This window comes from Ambystoma mexicanum, chromosome 8 (genome assembly GCF_040938575.1).
Source record: "Ambystoma mexicanum isolate Mex_15411 chromosome 8, UKY_AmexF1_1, whole genome shotgun sequence".
Taxonomy (NCBI): domain Eukaryota; kingdom Metazoa; phylum Chordata; class Amphibia; order Caudata; family Ambystomatidae; genus Ambystoma; species Ambystoma mexicanum.
The window spans coordinates 622,655,268-622,670,238 of NC_090929.1; the positions used below are offsets into that span (position 1 = coordinate 622,655,268).

The 14,971-nt window shown below is 46.8% G+C and overlaps 1 protein-coding gene across 11 annotated transcripts in view; it reads right to left on the reverse strand.

The window, feature by feature from the left end:
* Positions 1-14,971, reverse strand: part of SH2D5 (SH2 domain containing 5) — a 518,455-nt gene that overhangs the window by 211,386 nt on the left and 292,098 nt on the right. The gene's annotated exons all lie outside the window — the stretch shown is intronic.

The window sequence follows — 14,971 nt, forward strand, 5'->3', positions numbered from 1 at the left end:
GGGGTGACCTGTTCATGCTACAGTTGGTCTGAAGGACTTTAGGTTGGCCAACTTCCTTGTAGCCCTTTTCCTTACCTCTGGCCTGGGTTCTGCTGGTCTTCGTATGTTGTGAGTCTGTGTGTTGAAATTGATCGCACCAAGCAATGATTGTAGTTAAGAACTTGTTTATTCAAGTTTAGCTCAAGCGACAGCAGGCACCACCTCTGGAGGCAGGACCCAACTGAACACCTTAAGAACTTCATAGATAAACACTCCAAATCATAACACTCTAAGAATACTCATGGCTCACATGGAACATTGTATAAATTACATGAACAGAACATTGTGAATGTCAATTCCATACTCAGAACTATATAGCCTTGTTAGTGCTTGTTCACTCCGTGTTTACCTAATAACAATTAGTGTATGTAAACACAACACACCTTCCCCCTTTCGATAACCTGGTTTACTCTAGTACATAATCTCTCAACCAAAGAGGTTTACCTCTTCTTCTTTCTGTGCTAGTACTAGTATTTGTATCCTGTTGACCACTCTTATTAACTTCTCCAGATTCCTGCACCAACTCATTGTCATTTCCATTATCATCCCCATCATTATTTTCTCCATCCTCCGCTGCTTGACCATTGTTATTATTACATTTCACCAATTTGGACATGGACCAGCACTCCCCACCTTCCATTATGACCACATTCCCTCTTACTACCGCTATTTTCTTAGGCCCAATAAATTTGCTCTCAATACATTTAGGGGACGCCCTGGGATTTTTTACATACACCATCTCACCTTCTCTCCATACCAAACTCTTGGATTTCTTTTCTGTATCAAATCTTTCCTTGTATGCATTTTGGGCTTCTTTGATAAGCGTAACAATTTTATTTCTATCAATATTTACACTCTTTGCCAAGTCAAGCCACCCTGGACAGAGTTTTGTAGCCGGCTGCCTGCCCTTGAGAGACATAAATGGTGAAACCTTAGTAACACTGTGAGGCGTCGTGCAGTAATTCCAAACCATTTCCCTCAACACTTTCTGCCATTCCAGACCTGCCGCCATGGCCAACTGCAATCCTCCCTTTACAAATCTGTTGGCCCTCTCTACCAGCCCATTAGCCCTGGGTTGATAGAGTGCTGTTCTGTAATGTCTTATGCCAAACTTTTTGAAAAATTCCACCATTTTGTCAGAACAAAATTGGACGCCATTATCTGAAATTAATTCCGTGGGAAAGCCTTCCCTGTAAAATGTTTCTTCAAAAAATGATATCATTTGGGCCGTGGTTGCCTCACCAATTGCCTTCCACTCTATCCACTTTGAGTGATAGTCTACTAACACAATCAAATATTTGAGGTTCTCTCCTAAATTCTGTATTGGACCCATCAGGTCCAGAGCCACCTTTTTCCAGGGTTCACCCGGAACACTAACAGGTCTAATGGGTGCTTCCCTCACCACCTTACTTTTATCACTCCTCTCACACTCTCTGCAGTTTTTCACACATTTCTCTATTTCACTGTCCATTTCCGGCCACCAATAAAATTCTCTGATATATCTTTTGGTTCCTCCCATCCCTAAATGACCTTGGTGAGCTATACTCACTAGCTTGGTTCTGACATTACTAGGTGGAATCACTTTGGTGCCCTTCCTGAGCTTTATGCCGTCTTCCGATAAATTAAGCTCATCTTTTATGCAATAAAAACATTCAAATTGTTTTTCTACCTCGTTTTTGTGGGGCCACCCTGCCCTGGTCCACACCTTGACTTGATTCAATATAGAATCCTCACTATCAGCAATCTCCCACTCATCTTTGCTTATAGCATTGTGTTCAACCTCAGCAATACTCACACCCTGCTCTAACATCGCTTCCTCTGAATCCTTTCCCTCCACGGGTAACCTAGACAAACAGTCTGCTACTACATTGTCTCTACCAGCTATATACACCATCTTGAAGTCATAGGCTAGGAGTTCAATCATCCATCTAGAAATTCTGGGTGATCCTTTTGCCCACTCCACACTACCTAGAAGTTGGACTAAAGGTTTGTGATCGGTTTTTATCGTGAAAGTCTGACCCCATAAATAAAATTTGAAATGTGCTACGGCCCACGAGACCGCTAATGCCTCCCTCTCAATAACAGAGTAGTTTCCTTCCGCTCCCTTCAATGGCCTTGAGGCAAACGCAATTATATGTTCAGTCTTACCAGAGTCCACTTGAGACAATGCTGCGCCTAGCCCCATATTGCTTGCATCAACTGATAACGCAGTTTTCCTTCCCGACACAAAACCTCCCAAGGAGGGTGTTTGTACTATGCACTCTTTTATTTTCCTGAAGGCTTCCTGGCATTCACCCGACCACTCAAACTTAACATTCTTTCTCAACAACTCTCTTAACGGAGTGGATATGGTGGCAAAACCTTTGACAAATTTGTGATAGTACTCCGCCAGCCCCATGAATGAACGTAACTGATCTTTATCACGTGGCTGGGGAGCACTGCTGATGCTATCAATGAGAGACTTTTTTGGAGCAATACCATCGCCAGAAATTCTATGACCTAAATAATCTACTTCTCTAACAGCAATCTTGCATTTTTTTCTTTGCACAGTTAAACCAGATTCTTTGAGTCTCACTAAAACAGCCCTCAAAACCTCATTATGCTCCTCTTCATTTTCAGCAAACACTAGTATGTCATCCTGAAACACTGTTACTTTTCTTAGCCCTCTAAGCACCTCCTCCATCACACTTTGAAAAACAGAGGCAGCATAGGCTAAACCGAAAGGCATGCGATTGTATTTGAACACTCCCTCAGGAGTGATGAACGCTGTGAGATGCCGGCATTCTTTGGACAACACGACCTGATGATATGCCGCTGACAAGTCAATGATGGAGAAAACTTTCGGTTCTCCCAAGGTGGAAAGAGTCTCTGATATGTTAGGAAGAGGATGTCTCTCTACAACTATGTTCCGATTTAGGCTACGTAAATCCACACATAGTCTCAGATTTCCATTTGCCTTGGCTACTAGTACAACCGGCGATAACCATTCTGTTGCTGTTATAGGCTCAATTACTCCTTTTTCCACCAAGTCATTCAATTCGACGCGAAGCTTACTTCTCATCTTCAATGACACTTGTCTAACCTTGTGTATCACCGGTTGCGCATTATTCTTTAATTTGATATGGTGTTCAAAGCTTTTAAGTTTCCCCAATTTCTCGGTAAACAGTTCCGGGAACTCTTTAGTCCAGATGTCATCTTCCACTTCAGCAATGGATATTGGTTGGGGAGCATTCGCCTGTATTCTTACCCCCAAGTTCTTTTGTTCTTCCCATCCTAATAAAGAGGCTCCCTTGTTTGCTACCAGAATGTTGGCTTGGCATTCTTTCCCTTTGTAACTGACAGATGCAGCAAATTCCCCCAAAATTTCTATTGTAGATTCTCCATATCCACAGGCTCTAACATCCGTGGGTTTAATTGTCGCTTCGCCCTTCTTCAATATTTTCATCAAAGTGTCCCTTGATATTATGGTCCAAGGAGAACAAGTGTCCACTCTCATGACTAAACTGCGCCCGTCAATCAGAAAAGTGTCTGCCGGTCCTTTAGCCTGGCCTGAGATAGCTGAAATTTCAAATACAAACTTGGCACTTGGTTCTTGGTTGGCTGACACTTCTTGAATGTTGTAATTTCTCCTGACCAATTCTTCAATGCTGGCTCTATTCTCTACTCTGGGCTCAATGAAATTTACGGATGTAGCTTTGCATACATTTGCAAAGTGTCCTCTATTCTTGCACTTAAAGCACTCGGCAAATTTGGCAGGGCACGACGGAAAATTTGACCCATGTCTGGGGTTACCACATCTGGTACATGCATTTCTCACGGTCCAATTTCCTTTCTTTCCGCTGAGAATGTTTGATCTTTTCTTCTGGTCTATTGCACATACTGACATGGTGGTCGTATTTTGTTTGTCACCCTTTAGTTCCTTGACATATAATGATGTCTGTTCAATGCTCCTGGCTAATTCAAGCGCCTCATCCAGTTTCATGTCCTTGGCCAGTAGCTTCTCTTGGATTCTTGCGTTATTAGTACACCTGAGTAACTGATCCCTGATTAGGGAATCAGTCAGATTCTCAAATTCACATGAGTAGCTTAATGACCTTAAACAGGCTACATATGATTCCATCGACTCTGACTGTTCCTGTGCTCGCTGGAAAAATTTATGTCTTTCAAAACTGACATTTTTCCTGGGCTCAAAATGATCCTGTAGTTTTTTGAGAGCTAATGCATATTCATCAGCATCACCCGCCTCTGGCATATGATCTCCAGTCAGTCCATCAAAGATCCTGCGTCCTTCTGTGCCCAAATTGTGAACCAACAGGGCCTTTTTTCGAGCTGAAGAAAATCTGTCACCGCCCATTGCCACTAGATAGTTCTCAAATGTATCCTTCCACTTGTCCCACCTGAGAAGTGGGCGGCCAGGTTCATTGAGAAACGAAATAGGTGGAGGAATTGATGTTGCCATGGTGATGTAGGGGCTGTGAAGCGGTAAGACTGTGAAGCGGTAAATCTTTGACTAATTGGCGCAATTAACCCAATATATGATTTTGTTCACTGCATGAGCTTTTCCTTTGATGTACAAGTTCCTTTGTTCATTGTATGAACACTTCTTTTTTTCCTTTCACATACATTCTAGAACAATTGTTGTGTTCTTCCTCTCCTTTTTTTTTCCTTGATAATTTAGCCGGCGGTGGTTCGACGTCACAATGGAGACCGGGGCTCTTGAATGAGAAGCCTTTGTTGCTAGGCAACTAGTGTCACAATGAAGACCGGGGCTCGAGTAGACACTCCTCCCACAGCGTGCTTTGTAGTGCGTGTCTGCACGCGCCAGGACCAGCTGAGGGCCGCGTGCGCTGGCACTAAGGCGGCGGGGGCAGGGCTATCGCGCAACAGCTGCGAGCGTTTAGTTAGCAGCTCGCGAGCCCGCTCTGCTGCCTGTCTTCGCGCAGCTCCCTCGCGGCTTTCCCCCCGATCCTGTCACTTGCCTGAATGGGCCTCCTCCCTCCGTCAGCCGTGCGCGGCTCCCTCGCGGCTCTCCTTTTCAAACGAAAGCGGCTCAGCTGATTTGTCCAGGATAAGGGCAGACCTCGTTTCCTCCCTCTTCTTCTCTCCGCCCTCGATCCGCCTCGCCTGCTGTCGCTGGTACGGCGGGGTGCGGCGGAGAAGACACGGTGTCAGCAAATCAGCTGTATCCGGCGTTAGGGTCCCGGCACGAATCCTCGTCGCCAATGTTGAAATTGATCGCACCAAGCAATGATTGTAGTTAAGAACTTGTTTATTCAAGTTTAGCTCAAGCGACAGCAGGCACCACCTCTGGAGGCAGGACCCAACTGAACACCTTAAGAACTTCATAGATAAACACTCCAAATCATAACACTCTAAGAATACTCATGGCTCACATGGAACATTGTATAAATTACATGAACAGAACATTGTGAATATCAATTCCATACTCAGAACTATATAGCCCTGTTAGTGCTTGTTCACTCCGTGTTTACCTAATAACAATTAGTGTATGTAAACACAACACTGTGCACCGTTCTGACTGGTACACTTTGCAGGAACTTCCCTCCAGTACTGCAGTTAACATTTTGGGAGAAGAAGTCTAAAAACAGCAAGTCTAAAAATATCAAAAGTCATGCTATGTTTTTTGAAAGTCAAAATACTTCCATGCTTAACCATCTGGGAGTTAACAACGGCCATGACAAAAAATAGAGCTCATTTGTTAAATATAGAAGACAGGTACAATTCTCCTGCAGTTTGTTTTTCATGCCTGAGAACAACATGGAAGACCGAGTAGCAATTGCTATTCTAAAATTTGCAATGTGGCCAAAAGGAGTGGATGGTAGGACCCGGGTAGTGGCGGTGGAGGGAAATACAAATATCATTGGTCTACCTAAGAATGCATTTGAGGTTCTAGAACTGGAAGTCATATTGTAAGCATTGTGCAATCTATGGAGGTCTTTACCTTCCTGGCTGCTATTTTCTGGAAGTTTGTTTGGCTAGGATCCTGGAGACAGCTGCAGTATCTTGACTTAACAGGTTTTGAGAAGACAATCCTCGATCCATAGCAAGGCCTGATGCAGATTGAGTACAGGTACTACTTCTGTGATGATAGCTGCCCTGGATTGTGGATGGTCATGTGTTAATAAAGGAGGTACAACCATCTTAATGTTGCTGGACCTCTCAGTAGTTGTTGACATACTAAGACAATCCTGACCTTCCATCTGATGGGAATCAGGAATTTAGGTAAAGATGCTGGATTGAAGAAACTCCTTTCTCTGTGGTCATTACCACAGGACAAAAATCACTCAATTCTCCTCGGATTCGATGTTGGTAAAGTGTGAAGTGCCGCACTGAGTATCTCCCCCTCTGTCTCTTTTTCTCCTGGAAAAGTTGATTCAGTCCTTTGGTTTAAGTTTTTCAGTTATGTTGATGACACCCAGATTATTCTGGAAGTAACGCCCCCTTCTGTCTACATGACAGCCAATAGATTAATGGACATGTTTTTGGTCCCCATGATTGGATAGGCACTCATTTTCTAAAGCTTTGTGCCAGGAAGAAAGCATTTATGGTATTATGCTTACAGCCCTTTGGTCTCTCTCATTGGGCAAAGTTACGTCTCCATACATATCAGTAAAGAACTTGGGTATGATCATGGACAGTGAACTTTCACTAATTGCACTCTCAAGTGGTTAATCAATTAATTGATATTTATCAAGCAAAACTGCTCAAAAAGCTTTTTCCCTATCTATCTCAATCCCATAATGTGGAGACCAGTCTGGTATTAATTCAGCCACAACTGGACAATGTCAATGGGAACTATATCGGCCTTCCTACCAAAACACATTTATATATAATCTACTCTGAGAGCCCTCCATTGTCCTCCCGCAAAGTCTTGCATTTTTTGGAACTAGACCAAAATAACCAAATTAATTAAATCTGTCGTAGGAGCGGAATCGGTGGGAGAGCATTCTCCTCAAGGGTACCTCTTGTCAGTAATGCATCTCCCACTTACATCAGAAAAATTGAAGATGACCCTTACTTTTCACAAAACTCTTGAAAATACTTATTTTTTAGTGCAACAGTGTTCTAGTCAGAGTGGTACAGAGCGGCGCCAAGAAGTTACTTGTGGCATATGCGTGCTTACTAAGTGACAGTAGCATAACTAGAAAAAAATGCTTTGAGGCGATCCATACAAGTCTTAAAGAAAAATCCTTCCCCTTCTAATTAGATTGTCCAGAAAAAATTAAAATAAAATTATAACAATTGCCTGAAACACTATAAAGCTGACTTACTTCCAAATTAAAGCGAATTAATGCTCGCTGTGCTGGTTCATTACTGTAATTCAGGTTTCTGGACTATATTGAATAACGGATTAAATTCTCAGGGGGGGCATGCAATTAAGTCCCATTTCGTCTGGCAGCTGGATAAGTTACTACACATCTCAATTTACCAACTGTGCTAATGAGGTTTTGTTCTTTCGCCCCGTTTCTATCCAGGAGAGGGATTTAAATCTGGATTGTGACAAGATTTTAATATAAAAAAGTAGGTTAAAAGGGGGGCGCTGTTGCGCTTGTAGGAAATGGCAGCCTGAGTGCCGAGCTCCGGACGGGGACAATCCTTTTTGTAAACATTACCAGCTCTGGGCAGTAAATCCTTTCCACCTTGCTCCCTCCTGTGTGCGGACCCACGCGGCTCATTCCTGCCAATTTATGGAACCCAAAATCCTGAAGCTACGGTGTCGCGGCCACGAGAAGAACCAGGGTGGGACGCACCTAACTCTCCCCATGCAGCGGGTCCAGGGAGCGCAACCTGTCCGACTACTGTGTGCTGCGGCACCGCGGGCTGCAGGGGGAGGGGTGTTCTGCCCGATCGCATGCCTGGTGGCCATCTTACGGCCGGGGGTACTCCGGAGGCAGCCACGCAGGGCTGGATTGAGGGCCTGGATTGCAGCTGTGGGGAGCGGGCGGATAACAGCCGGGCCCCCAACTGTTTGAAACTTGGATCTACCATCCGCGGATGGCCCATCGGGCAAACACGGCGGGGGACCCTGGCCCGCTGGATCACTGCTGCACTGCTGAGGGGCCCCTGCTGGTGCACTGGTCTCCCGGCCCCCACTGGCCCCCTGCCTGTGGCTGTGGCTCCCCCGGGCCAAAGACACGGTAGGAGCCCGGAGGGGGTTGGGGTCAGGGCGGGTTCATCCACTTATTGTGGCTGATCTTCCATCTACTGCCTGGGGGCCCCGTTGATCCCTCTCACGACCTGCTGTGGGGTTGGCAAGCGCAGGAAACATGAATACCTAAAGACACCAAGGGTACTAGCTGCTCCACGCTTCCTGCCAGGATCAACTCACGTGGCACACTGTTTAACCCTGTCACTGAAGCTGGGTGACACTGCTCCTCCTGATCTTCACTAACACTAGCGGCTGGCTGCCCTGCATGAAGGAACTTAAATCTACCACTGTGTACTACGCACTTATGCCCTGACACTTGGCGGTGGGCGACCATGGGTTGGGACCCCACCTGGCGGCACTGCCCCTGCAATGGCCCCGATGCCCACCCTGCACATGGTGGCCCCCTGGAAGCACTGCTGTTGTTGGTTGGAGTTGTAGTGGTGCCCCCATTGGGTGTTCCCCCGCCACTACTGTCACTGGTGCGGGTTGACGGGGCCCAGTGGGCTGGCTACTGGAGTGCACCCATTGTCTAGTGGGGCGTGGACACAGCCTCTGCTGGGACACATTCATCAGTTTGAAATAGTACCGAAGCCATAACTCTTCTGGAAGAATCCAGTGCGGCGCTGTAGGAGTTCCGGGCACCTCACTCTTGATACCCTGCTGTACGTCCTGTTGCAACAGGCCGCCGGCACCCCCCGCCACCCACGCTTACCTGTATTTCTGGAACACTCCTTAGCTGACACCATGACCAAAGGAGCTGGCGCTGGGAAAAAGCAGAGCTCTCTGACAATGTTTGCAAAAACGCAGGCTAGGCCAGCGGATGCAGCACCGGAGGTAGCGCCCACCACATCGGCCCCACCGGCCTCCGATGACGCGCAGAAGATGCTAGAGTATATTCGGGAGGGGTTCATCACCCTACACACCAAACTCGATGACATGATCGGCACCATCGATCAGCGGTCTCCTCGCTCTCCAATCGAGTACTTGCAGTAGAAAAAAAGAATGATGATCTCGAATCTCGTTCAAGACGTAATAACCTACGCATAGTCGTAGTGCCCGAAGACATCATCAAGGAGCCCATGGAAGACTACGTGGAGCGCATACTCCCGACTCTTCTGGAGTCGCCGAAACTCTCCCCACAATTTGCAGTGGAAAGAGCCCATCGATCCCTAACTGCAAAGCCTAGATCTGGCGCCCCTCCACGTCCCATCATAGCCAGAATCTTAAACTTTCGGGATCGTGATGCCCTCCTGAGGGCAGCTAGAGTCAAAGGGGAACTGCTTCTCGGATGGCATGGATCCATCTTTATCCGGGTTTCTCTGTGGCGATGCAACAGGAGCGCAAAACGTTTTTAGCAGTCAAAAAGAGATTCAGAGACTTGGGAGTTAAATACTCCAAGCTGTTCCCTGCCAAGTTGAGAATCGAACACTCTAATCAGATATTCTTCTTTACGATTCCTGAAGAGGCCTCAAAATTCATCGGTTAACATTTCCCTGGTTGATTTGCCCCCCGTTCCCGCAGCATTGTTCTTTGCTCTGTGTTTCACCAATTAAGCTTTCACCTAGCGGTGGGCCGTGTACATAGGTTGCTGTTACGTAACACTGGAATATATTAGTTGTTGGACTTGTTTTTTCAATTGGTCTATTGAACCTCGACCCATGTGTCCCTTACTAGTCACACTGGTTAACTCTGTCTAGAACTGCTAACATCCTTATACATCCCCCTGTCCGGAGCATTACCGCCAGGCCAGCCATCAGGCCCCCAAGCGTTGATGCCGTCGATTTGGTTGTTATCATGGTTGTACTGGGTTATCATTCCTCTGTTTGGGGGAGGGATGTGGGAGAGGGGAGGGGCGGCTGGGAGTTATGTTAAAAAAGGCTTGACAACTGCAAGAGATGCCACACATATTGCAATATCAGGCTATAACCATGCTGGGGCGGTGAGGTATCCGCCTTTGTGGGGTCTTTTTTGGCCGCCACTCTGCCTTGAAATAGAGTTTAATCAACATCTCCACACAAATGGTGGATAATGACCTAATGTTCATGAGCTGGAACGTACGGGGTCTGGGCAACCATAAAAAGATGCGGCAGATACAACTTCATGCTAAACGGCATGGCGTTAAAATCCTATGTCTACAGGAGACCCATGCCCGCTCTGAGCAATGTGAGAAGTTTGCTAAACAGTGGGGGCCCCATAGGTACTACACCAATTATTCTACCCAGAGCCAAGGGGTACTGACTCTGATACACAGAAGCCTTAAATTCACGTGTAGTCACTCACTTGTAGACCCACAGAGGAGATATGTACTGACCCTAGGCATCCTGCAAAATAAAGAGGTGGCCATATTAAACGTCTACGGTCCAAACATTGACGACCCTGACTTTTACTTGCACCTGGCCTCTCAGTTGGAGAGTTTTCCCCTGGTTCCGATCCTATGGGGGGGGGAATTTCAATATTATACTGGACATCAACCTTGACAGATCAGGCTCCAGACCCCGCCAGCTCTCCAGGGCAGCCCACTCTATCCTGACATTGCTCCCTCGATTGTCGGTGGTGGACGCATGGGGACTCATGTACTCTGACTCGCGAACATAATCCTACTACTCCTCAGTACACGATTTGCATTCTAGGATTGACAGGTGGCTCATATCGGACATACTGATTAGGTATTTAGCCCATCTGTCGCCCATCTGTCGATTCTCCCTAGAACTCTCTCTGACCACTCGCCAGTGGTCATCTGCCTGAACTGGGGTCAGAACCATGATAGCCATAAATGTGGAAAATGAGACCCCGTTCTCTGCTTCACCCGGCCTTTAGCTCTGAGCTCGAATCCTCCATTGAGGAATTCTTTGAGTTTAATACTAACTCTGCCCCATAACTATCCATCCTCTGGAAATCCTTTAAAGCGTACATCAGGGGTATTGCCATCTCCAAGGGAAGTGTTATTCTGAAAGGGATCCGCTCGGATATCACGAGAAGCGAGTCGTCCTAGCCACCCTTGAGGCCCAATATGCTCTGGATCACTCTCCTGAGACCCTAGTGCTGCTGGGATCAGAGCTGGATGCGTTTCGTGAGCTGGACGAGTGGGAGGCTAAATTCTTAGATAGTCCTCATCTGGTTAGGAAATATGGTGAGGGAGAACGACCAGGCCGAATGTTAGCCAGGCTACTATGCCGTGAATTCGGCACCCCCAACATACCGGCGATAGAGAGACCTGAACACTGGCTACATCACCACGAGACATCAAATCGGAGTTCCTAACATTCTACAGTTCCCTATACTCTAAAGCTGACAGTGCCCAGATTTCTGAGAGTGACTCCTACCCTGGAGAGCCTCCCTCTCTCTGTCCTCTCCACTGACACCAGCATCTCCCACGAGAAGCCGTTCACTCCCGAAGAACTTTCAGAGACCATTGAGTTACTAGCATCAGGCAAAGCCCCTGGTCCGTATGGCCTCCCCATCGAACTTTATAAACAATTTAAATCCCTTCTGATTCCACACCTAATGGCTCTATGGGAAGAGGCATGTGAAAAGGGCATACTCCCTCCCTCCCTCCGGGAGGCAATGATAACGGTCCTACTTAAACCTGGCAAACCCCCCACCCAATGTGGCTCGTATCGCCCCCTTTCACTAATTAACTGTTATGTCAAAATCTACACCAAATTATTAGCCATACGACTAGCCTCATTTAGGCCCCCACATCATTCATTCGGACCAAGCAGGATTTGTCCCAGGCCGATCCACCTCCCTGAACCTGAGATGCTTATTTAATGTGATCAGCAGAATCGACCCGAAAGTGCAGGCAGTAGCGGCCACCTTAGATATGCAGAAAGCATTTGACTCGGTATCATGGGAATACCTATGGCGAGTCTTGGAGAAATGCAAATTTGGTCCCAACTTCCGACCCTGGGTTAAGCAGCTCTATACTAGTCCATCGGCGAGAGTGAGCACGGGTGAGAGGTGCTCCTCCTCCTTCCAGATAGCCAGAGGAACACGACTCATATTCTCTATAGCTATGGAACCCTTTGCCGACATGATGTGTCAATCGCATGCTCATGGAGGCCTCCGTACTGCAGGTCACTCCGACATTGTCTCCCTATATGCTAACGATGCCCTGCTTTACATCTGTTCCCCAGATACTAACCTTGCCCCAATTCTGGAGGATGTGGTCCGGTTTGGACACATATCCGGACTGACGGTGAACTGCTCTAAATCGATACTGTTTCCTCTCACTGACAGCACTCCACCCCCTTCTGACCTAATGGGGTTCACGTGGTCCCAGTCCAGGTTCACTTACCTTGGGGTGGTGGTTTCCCAGTGCCCTGAAATGCTATGTGAGGATAACTATCTTAACTACCTTACAAACCTGGCCACTAAAACTGCGAGCTGGACTAGACTCCCAATCTCCTTAGCAGGCCGAATAGGAATACTTAAAATGGTTGTGCTGCCCCAACTCCTCTATCGTTCACTAATCTTCCCCTATGGCCGGGTGACGACTTCTTCCGGACGCTACGCCGACAACTAACAACTTTTTGTGGCACTCCGGTGCAGTCCGACTTAAACTAACAACACTGACCACCACTATGGAGTACGGTGAATTAGGTGCCCCGGACTTCACCAGGTACTGGATGGTAGCACAATCCCAATTTGCGTCCCACTGGTTCAATACCACGGACCCTCCTCCTCATGTTCGGTTGGAGAAACTGACAGTCAGTGATCGGAATATTTGTTCCCTTATTATCAAGCCCGCCCCGGCCGACCCTGGTTCGGCGGATCCGGTCACTAATACATCCCTAGCCCTGTCTAAACTTTGGAAACTACTGAACACACCTTACCTCTTCCACAGGGATCTCCCGCTTTGGAACTTCCTCTCGGAGGTCCCGCGAATCCCACAATCCATCGTGTCCCGTTGGGCCGACGGTGGTTTTGTGGCACTCAGAGATGTTTATGTGCAGGGTAACTTCCTTGAATGGTCAGACCTCCCACTCGCTCTTAGGAGGAGAACATCAGCATGGAAGCACTCCTCTCTCCGGAAGTGTCTCAAAACTAACTATCCTAGCTTCCCCGCAGTACCACCTGATGAATCCTTAATTGCAGAGCTGTGCTCCTTCGACTCCTCGAGGGGGAAGGTGCCTAGGCTCTACACCCAGCTACAAGCCAGAGCTGCACCCTCCTTCACTGCGCTCAGACACAGGTGGGAGGAGGATCTTGGGGTGGAGATAACTGATGAGCGCTGGTCCCGTATGTGTCCACGTACCCACAATTTATCCTTTAATTCTCTATTTAAATTAATACAATTCAAGGTGTTGCACAGATATAAACACACCCCGAGCAGACTCCATCATATGTTCAGCGAACTTTCTTCCAGCTGCCCCAGATGTGGTTCTGATCAGGCTACATATAGTCATATGATTTGGTCTTGCCCGCGACCGTCACAATTTTGGTCAAAAATATGTTCCACATTGTCTACTATGCTGGACCACACTATAGACCCTTCCCCAGCACAATGCCTTTTTCACGACTTTCCCCAAGTAGCGCGTGACTCGAGGAGACTGGCTGGCCTCTGTATGCTGTTAGATGTACGCTGCATCTTGACGACCTGGCTCCGGCCTAGAGCACCCTCGTACACACAATGGCTCAGGGCAGTCACCTGGGCGTCGGATACCGAAGAGGCCTGGGGTATGCTGCAACATCCGCACTCGAGACCAAGAGATATCTGGCGGAGGTCTTGCAGCTAAATGTCCACAATGAACTCAGACTCAGATGCAGTATCCTCTGTCCCCACTCTCCCCTCCCCGGTTACCACCCCGTGAGCAGTGATTTATTTTACTCCTCCATATGTGTTATCACCTGGACTCGGACGTAATAATTGGTATGAAAAGCCCACTAAATACCAGCATTGTATTCATTGTATAAGATTGTATCTTGCTGTTGTGCTGTTTGCATCTCTGGTTGTTTTGTGCGTTGTGAAGTCAAATAAATAAAGGTTTAAACAAAAAATAGGTTAAAAGGTTCACGGGCATCGGGCCTGGATGTTTTGGCAAATATAACCTTAAAAGATTCTCCTTGTCTCTAGGCTAACTTTCTGCTAATTGTATTTACCACATTTTAATAATGGGGCTGTTCCTAAATCTTGGAAAAAATAATTGATCATCCCAATTTTTAAAAAAGGTTATCAATTTAGCCCCTCCATCTACAAGCCGATTGCCCTGCTTGATATTGCAGGGAAAAAAATATCTTTGATCCTGTTAAATTGTTTCAGTAGCCAAGCTTTGGCTGCTGGAAAGTTGGATAAATCCCAATCGTGTTTTATGAAAAATCTGGGGACAAGCCTTAATTGCCTAATCCCAGGTGTTTATAGGGAGATATTTGGTATACGGGTATGACATTGTACAAAGTGGACATTCAGCAACCGCTGTTTCATGCCGGACGTTTGGGCGCAGATCCCTATCAGGCGCGCCCTGTTGGCCATGGCCGGCATGGCGCAGGGTCCTACCAGTGCCTGAATATATCTTTTCTTAAATATTTTGTCACCCCAAGCACTAATAAATACAGAGCTTCGGGCAATAGTTTATTTAAGGAAAACACTTCATGATCCGTACATGGAGCTGTCCTGAAAGTGAATGCTTCATGTACAAATGGGTTGCTTTGTCTCGCATACAAGACATACATATAAGCTTTCATGTTTTTTTTTAAACAGTTTTTATTGGTTTTTACAACTATCAGTCAACTTTTAACAACACAACAAGAGGTACTTTTGTA